At 38.4% G+C, this 7212-nt stretch overlaps 1 long non-coding RNA gene across 5 annotated transcripts; it reads right to left on the bottom strand.

Annotated features, from left to right (window-relative positions):
- Positions 1 to 1786: 1786 nt before the first annotated feature.
- LOC133907776 (uncharacterized) lies at positions 1787 to 5510 on the bottom strand. 5 transcript variants are annotated; one of them, XR_009908024.1, is made up of 5 exons: positions 5366 to 5510; positions 3080 to 3220; positions 2624 to 2695; positions 2414 to 2509; positions 2231 to 2308 (listed from the first exon to the last, which is right to left on the bottom strand). It is a non-coding gene; the product is annotated as an uncharacterized LOC133907776 (long non-coding RNA). The 5 variants fall into 5 exon arrangements; XR_009908023.1 differs by lacking the exon at positions 5366 to 5510 and adding an exon at positions 5176 to 5293 and having other exon boundaries at positions 3080 to 5082; XR_009908025.1 differs by lacking the exon at positions 5366 to 5510 and adding an exon at positions 5176 to 5293.
- Between the last annotated feature and the right edge of the window lie 1702 nt (positions 5511 to 7212).

Genomic DNA, 7212 nt, shown 5'->3' with positions numbered 1-7212 from the left:
TCTCCATTGTCGCTGTCAGCATTCACATCAAACTTCAACATCTTGGATGAACTCTGCCAAAAAGAACAATGAATATGAATTTTAGCTCCACCTTCTAATTCTATGGAGACATAACGAAAAATTATATATTGTGATCTGTTTAGAAAAATAATTCACAAGGTATTTTTCTAGAGGCAAAGAACATGTCCACCCTGTTCTCAGATCAGTCAGTAATCATATCATTCAAACACTAAGACACAAATACATATTAGTATAGTTTTGTAGTCTTTTTATGTTGGAGACTAAGGACCTATTTATTTTAGTTTTAGATTGTGAGAATTTAGTTCAGTCTGTAGAATCCGTGTAAGCTCTTTCCCACTTGCGGGATTTTGTAGTATAACTTAGCATGTGGATCGTGAGAATTCATTTTTAAATTACGATTATTTATTTTTGCTTTTACTTTTAGAGATAGAATCTATAATCTTAGAAACTTCACAATCCCACGTGACATCACAATAACCATGTAGCATTATACGTCAACAATGGACTAACATAACAAAAAAAAAAATCATGACCGAGGTAGACAGATGACATTTTAACCATAATTGATGTGTTTATTGGATCATGGGCGTATGACACCATTCTGATGTAACTAAGGGTATGTTTGTTTCAGCTAGAGATTCTGAAAAGCAGCTTATAAAAGCTGGATTGTGAAAAGCTAGATTGTAAAAAGCTAGATTATAAAAAGTTTTTAGGTTGTAGATTCTAAAAAACATTTATGGACAGTTTAGTAAAATGGACTTTCACAATCTATCAAAAACTGAGAAAAATCAGCTTCTCAGATTCTCACAATCTAACCAGCAGATTTTAAAAAGCTATAACCAAAAGTTATCTGTTTGTTTCAGCTTCGGATTATCGGATTGTAAAAGCTGAAAGCCACAGTCCAAAACTGAAACAAACAGAACCTAACTCGCAAAGGGTTTACACCATCATATTTTGGCGGAGATGGCCATCACGCGCGGCGAAGGAGAGTGGCGGTACCATCCGTCTTGTGCGGGAGAGGAGGGCATGCGTCGTAGGGGGCAGGGCGGCCTAGAGAGGCGGAGCGGGGCAGCCAGGCGTGTCATCATTCTTTTTCTTTTTGTGGGGTGGCCATCGTGGGGATGAGAGGATCGACCGATCCATCCAGGGAGACAAAGCAGAGAGATACGTGGGGAGGACCTCATTTTAAGGATGTGATCCGACGCTTCTCGAAGGGCCTAGATGCAAACATCACCTGATTTGAAGGATGTGATTTTGACGGCCATTTTTTCTCCGTGGAGAGATCCGACGGGTCATGTTTTGATGATGAGGTGGAACAGCACTTTTACTGATAACCCCATGGAGTTTAGATATACTAGACAGAGTGGCGCGCATTGCTGCGCCTGTATTGAATTTATGTTTTAGAGGTATGATAATAGCAAAAGATATAGTTTAGAAATGAAAGTACATAGTAGTCGTATATGGTAAGGTGGTACATAGGAGTTGGTCTCTAGTACTATTATTTGTACAGCAGGGTACTATATGCCATTCTGAATTCTTTTACTAAAGGATTATATGTATCTAGCGTCTTTATGATATCTGCTACAATAGCTGGATCTAAATCTCTCGATGCTGCATCATTACCAAATATATTTAGTCTCTTGGTTATTTCATTGTCAGTATCGTAGATATAAAGTTGAGCATATTGAGGTGGTTCGCCATGTTTAGGTAATAAAGATCCTATATGATGATGGGCAACACCATTGATACGAAACACATATGGACCATCACCAGTGTTAATGCTTTGATCAACATGAACTCCCATAGAGGTAAAAGCAAATATAGAATTGTATTGTCTTATATGACGCTTACACTTATTGGTTTGTGGGCCTTCATCAAACCGAATAAGTTCATTAAGTGGTTCCAGTCTAGGTCTAAAGCATGGCAATGAGATTTTCCCGCCATGGCAACACAAATTATATATGATTCTTTTTTGGGCATATGAGCTGCTTTTTTTGACACACTCTTGGTACCAAAAAATAGCATCACATTTATCACAGATATAATCCGGTCTGCCATAATAAGATCGATCTTTATATGTCTCTAAATATATGCAACAACAACAAAAAAGAAAAGAAAGTTCTTTTAGTTTAAACCTAGTATAATATCTTGTGGCAAAAGATTAGATGTTGTACTATATTAATTCAACGCATAGGTAAGGGGGACATACCTTTGAGGAAATTTGTATATTCTTTCAATGATCCAAATGTATCTTGTAATGAATAGAACGGTATCCCAGTTGCTGAAGCTGGAAACATGAGTATCATTTCAATTAATATATGGAGTATTGATGCAGTTAGCATATTTCTTTTGAAAGATACTTGTGTTGCTAAAAGAGGAGGAAAATATAAACCTTGTTACGCTAGAGCTTTGAAGTAGTTCGAACGTTTTCTTTTCTTGCGATTCTGTGTAGCTATATGCGGTGGTACAATGGGACAGAAATAATCCCCTGCATTGTTCATAATGATTTTCAATGAAAATATAAGAAGCATTGTATGTATCTATACTTTCATATTTATATCTACCTTTTTTTATATTTTTTTTGTCTATGTGTAGTACTTACTTGTTATTGCATTATGTACTTCCTGGTAGTCTGGTTGTACATATGAAATAGAAACAGGTGTTGTAGCAGGTTCTGTTCCAAATAAGGAGAAGATGAGAACCTCTGTGAGTATACTTTTATTTTTAGAACAATTAAGAGTTATTTTGTAAGGCATATGTTGGAGGTTAGTAGGAGAAATCATAAGATTAGAGGCATTTGTGGTTCGTAGATATTAAGTTCGAGCGAAAATATATTATTAATTTATGTTGGAGGGTAAGAATCATGTAAAGAATTCGATAGTGTGTAAAATGTAAGCGTATTATAGTTAGATTGGCAATAGCTGGTGTGTTTATTGGATACATATGCAGATGTTCCATTAGAAATATATATATATATATATATATATATTCGTGATATATTGAACAATGAAGAGTGATATTGTAAGGTATATATCGGAGTTTAGTAACCAGATCATACCTGGATAGTTGATAGCTGGCATGTTCATTGGAGGTGAAAGAGAGCGGCTTCGCACACGCCGTCGCGTGCGAGATCTACGACTTGATGACATGTATATAACTAAGTAGCATAGAACAGTAGCCAGCTATCATTTGGAACTTACTGGAGCAATCATACATGTATTAGGACATGTGATATATAGATAGTAGTCTGTGGTATCTATCAACTATTAAGGTAAACCGTAAATTCTAAAATGAAAATTCTATACACACATAAGACATATATAGATGAGGCTGGAGTAAACAGACATGTATTTGGAGATATGCGGTATGGATAGTGCTCAGCGTCAATTTTTTTTCCCCTGTTACTAAACAGGCAAGGATCAAACTATTAAGGTAAACCGTAAATTCATATAGATAGTAGTCTGTGGTATCTATCAACTATTAAGGTAAACCGTTAATTCTAAAATGGAAATTCTACACACACATAACATATATATATATATATATAGATGAGGCTGGAGTAAACAGACATGTATTTGGAGATATATAGTATGAACAGTGCTCATCAGCATTTTTTCCCCTGTTACTAAACAGTAAAGGATCAAACTATTAAGGTAAACCGTAAATTCTAAAATGGAAATTCTATATGCACATAACATATATATATATATATATGTATATGTATATGTATATGTATATATATATATATATGAGGCTGGAGTAAACAGACATGTATTTGGAGATATGCAGTATGGATAGTGCTCAGCAGCATTTTTTTTCCCTGTCACTAAACAGGAAAAGATCAAATGGTTTAATTCATTAAATCATTACATGTATTGTATCAGTAGAAATAGACATGTTTGGACATATGCTCACCAGTTTTTTTTCCCTGTTATTAAACTGGAAAGGGTCAAATGGTTTTATTTGGTAAATGATTAGACGAATTGTATCAGTAGAAATAGTTTTAGTGTAGCAGAAATTATCATATTGGATAGAGTAAACATACATGTATTTGCATATATGGTGTATAAATTGTGGTCAGTGGTATCTATCAACTAAGTAAACATACATGTATTTGAACATATCCTGCATGAATAGTGCTTAGCAACACATTGTACTTTAGCTATGGACAATAGTCAGCACATTGTTGCATTAGCAGAAATAGTTTCAGTTAAGCACATTGTAGTTTATCTATGGACAATGATCAACATATTTATCATCTAAAAAAAGGACCACCATTACAGATTACAGGAATTGTATTAGCACAAACAGTTTCAGTGAAGCACATTGTAGCTTAGCTATGGACAGATCAGCACATTTATCATCTAAAAAAAAAGGACTACCATTACAGCTGTAATCAAGATAGCAGGAGAGAAAATAGCCTACATGCAGCACATTTATCATCTTAAAAAAAAAAGGACCACCATTAGAGCTGCAATCAAGATAGCAGGAGAGAAAATAGTCTACATGTTATAGTTCAGTCTAACAAAGATTAGCAGAAATAGTTTCAGTGAAGCACATTGTAGCTTGGCTATGGACAATGATCAGCACATTTATCATCTTAAAAAAAGGACCACCATTACATCTGCAATCAAGATAGCAAGAGAGAAAATAGCCTACATGTTGTTGTTCAGTGTAACAGAGATGATCATATTGGATTTCTAAGGTATTCACTATCTGCTCTAAAGCTTGGTTTGTCTCAGTTGTAGCCATTGCAAGAATACATTGAACATGAAGCTTTCGTTGAACTACATGTTATTGTTCAAGCTAATAGACATTATCGTATCGGATTTCTAAAGTATTCACTATCTCTTCAAAAGCTTGCCTTGTCACAGTTTTAGTCATTGTAAGAATACATTCAACATGACGCTTTGGCTGAAGCAATAATGGACAGGACCTTAGATACAAAGATATAAAATTATTAGTTAAAAAAGATCAAGTAATTTTTATATCTCTGCATTGCCTATTTAGTGAAACTGTTATAACAATTTGCAAGTGTTGATGCCTCGGTGAAAAACATAGCTGATATAAAGATGGAAACTTCAGTTAGCACTTTATTACTGCAAATGTTCAATGAACAGTTGAAGAAAAATGAGTGAGTAAGAGGAGGCAGACCTGTATCGGCACTGATCGGAAATCGTTGTTGATGAAGAAGGCGATCGCATCATGGAATAAACTCAGCAACAGTTCGGCAGAGGGAGGAAGGTGGGTCCTTGGCAGTGGCGGGCGCGAGGGGGGGAAGGGGTGCGAGCTGAGAGGGAGAGCAGTGAGAGGGGGGGTGAGTGCTCGGCACTGGCGGCCTGACCTCTTAGGTACTCGGAGAGGGCGACGCCGACGGGTAGGGGGGGCGCGCGCTGAGGGACGAACCGATGTGCCTTCGCCGGTGAGGAATGGAGGCGGTGGAGCTCGAGGAGGGGGAATGGATTTTGGAGCTTCCAGGGGAGGGGGCAGCGTGGATTTTTCAGCTGGCAGCTGGAGGCTTCTAGACGGGTGCTGCGCTAGATATTTCGTGGACGCGGACGCGGACCATGCGGCCAGCAATGGCACATGCCAGACCCTGGACCCACTGGACAGAGGAAGGCGCAGTAGGAGCTACAGGAGCTACAGGGTCGCGATGGTCTGGGCGTCTGTGATTTCTTCCACCGATAGGATAGAGTATTGACTAGTCCGATTGGTGCAGCGTATTTTGTTGTATAAAGCACGATAAAAAGAAGATTAAAAAATTAGATTCACAAATTTTATACATTTCAATATTTATTTATGAAATCATTAATGTTAAACACATTCAATTAATTATAGAGAAAACAGTAGTACTTTTATACTTACACATAGTTTTAACATGTAGGTGAAAGTAATACTAACCTATAAAAATCTGTTTCATATTTTTTTTTCAGTTTTAGATATTTTTCTTTACATTTTAGATTTTTCAACCGATTTATTAATGTAACTAATATTCATTTCGATATTTTTCTAGAATTTTTCGAAAAAAATTACATATGTATGTATATATATATACACACGTATATATGTATATATACATACCCTATACGTATATATACATATACATACCAAGGCCTACTGCTACAGTAGCAGGGCTGTGAGAGCTCGCGGATTCCGCCACGTTAGTAGATAATATTGATTGATAAGATAAAATAAGATTATAATTTTTTTTTTCTCATGACTAGGCTCTCGAAAGGCACAAGACTTGCTGGGCCAAAAGCTCACCATGCAAGGTGGCCGAACTAATTGTTGGTTTGGGCAGGAATCTGAATCCCAGTGAAGCCATAGCTAGGGATGATAATGGGTATAGTCTCATCGAGTTTTATTACTCTATATCCGTACCCGTCGTAATCAAATACGACCGCTATAATACTCATTTCCGCCCACGGGTACTTTGTTTATCCATACCCGTACCTGAGTGGGTAACGGGTACTCGATAGGTTACCCACACTCGCTTCAGCAAGTAGTAGCAGTAGCATAATAACACAACTACACTCTACACGGGGATCTAGCAGCGGTGACCGACTGGGAGGGGAATTGGCGGTGATGTCTGAAATCTAGTGGGGACTGGGAGGTGGCTGGATGGGAGGGGAGTGGCGGCCTAGGGGGTACAGGTTGACAGTCGTCACAGTGCGCATGCTGATGGGCGACTGGGGCATGGGCTAACGGGCGGTAGGCCAAGGCGGGGCGAGCGACTAGGGCACATGCGCGAGGCGGCGATGGCGACTAGGACATAGATGCCAAACATGTATATGACGCATCGAGTGCGGCCTACGATGGGTGGCGGCTCTACCCGATCATCGATCTTGCTGTGGAGGCTGGGTGAGGGAGAGGGTCACATGGCAAGTAGGAGTGAGAGTGTGGTGGCCGGATGAGGTCATGGGGATGGATTCTAGGGTTAGCTGGAAGTAGGCTAGATGCTTGAGCAGTTAAGCTGCCAGGGGACCTATGTGTAAACGGTTACGATTATCAAGAGAATGGATTCAAACCCGCTCCACCTGATGATAGTTGGTTTTGTCCGTTATATACCCATGGGTAAGAAAATTGCTCCATATTCAGTCTTTAATGGAGTAATTACCCAACATGTATTAGGTAATGGGCCCATTATCATCCTTAGCCGTTACCAATGGGGATCTCACCAATGAAGAAGCA

Source organism: Phragmites australis, chromosome 24, assembly GCF_958298935.1.
Source record: "Phragmites australis chromosome 24, lpPhrAust1.1, whole genome shotgun sequence".
NCBI classification, from domain to species: domain Eukaryota; kingdom Viridiplantae; phylum Streptophyta; class Magnoliopsida; order Poales; family Poaceae; genus Phragmites; species Phragmites australis.
This window is presented reverse-complemented; position numbering and strand designations above follow the sequence as displayed.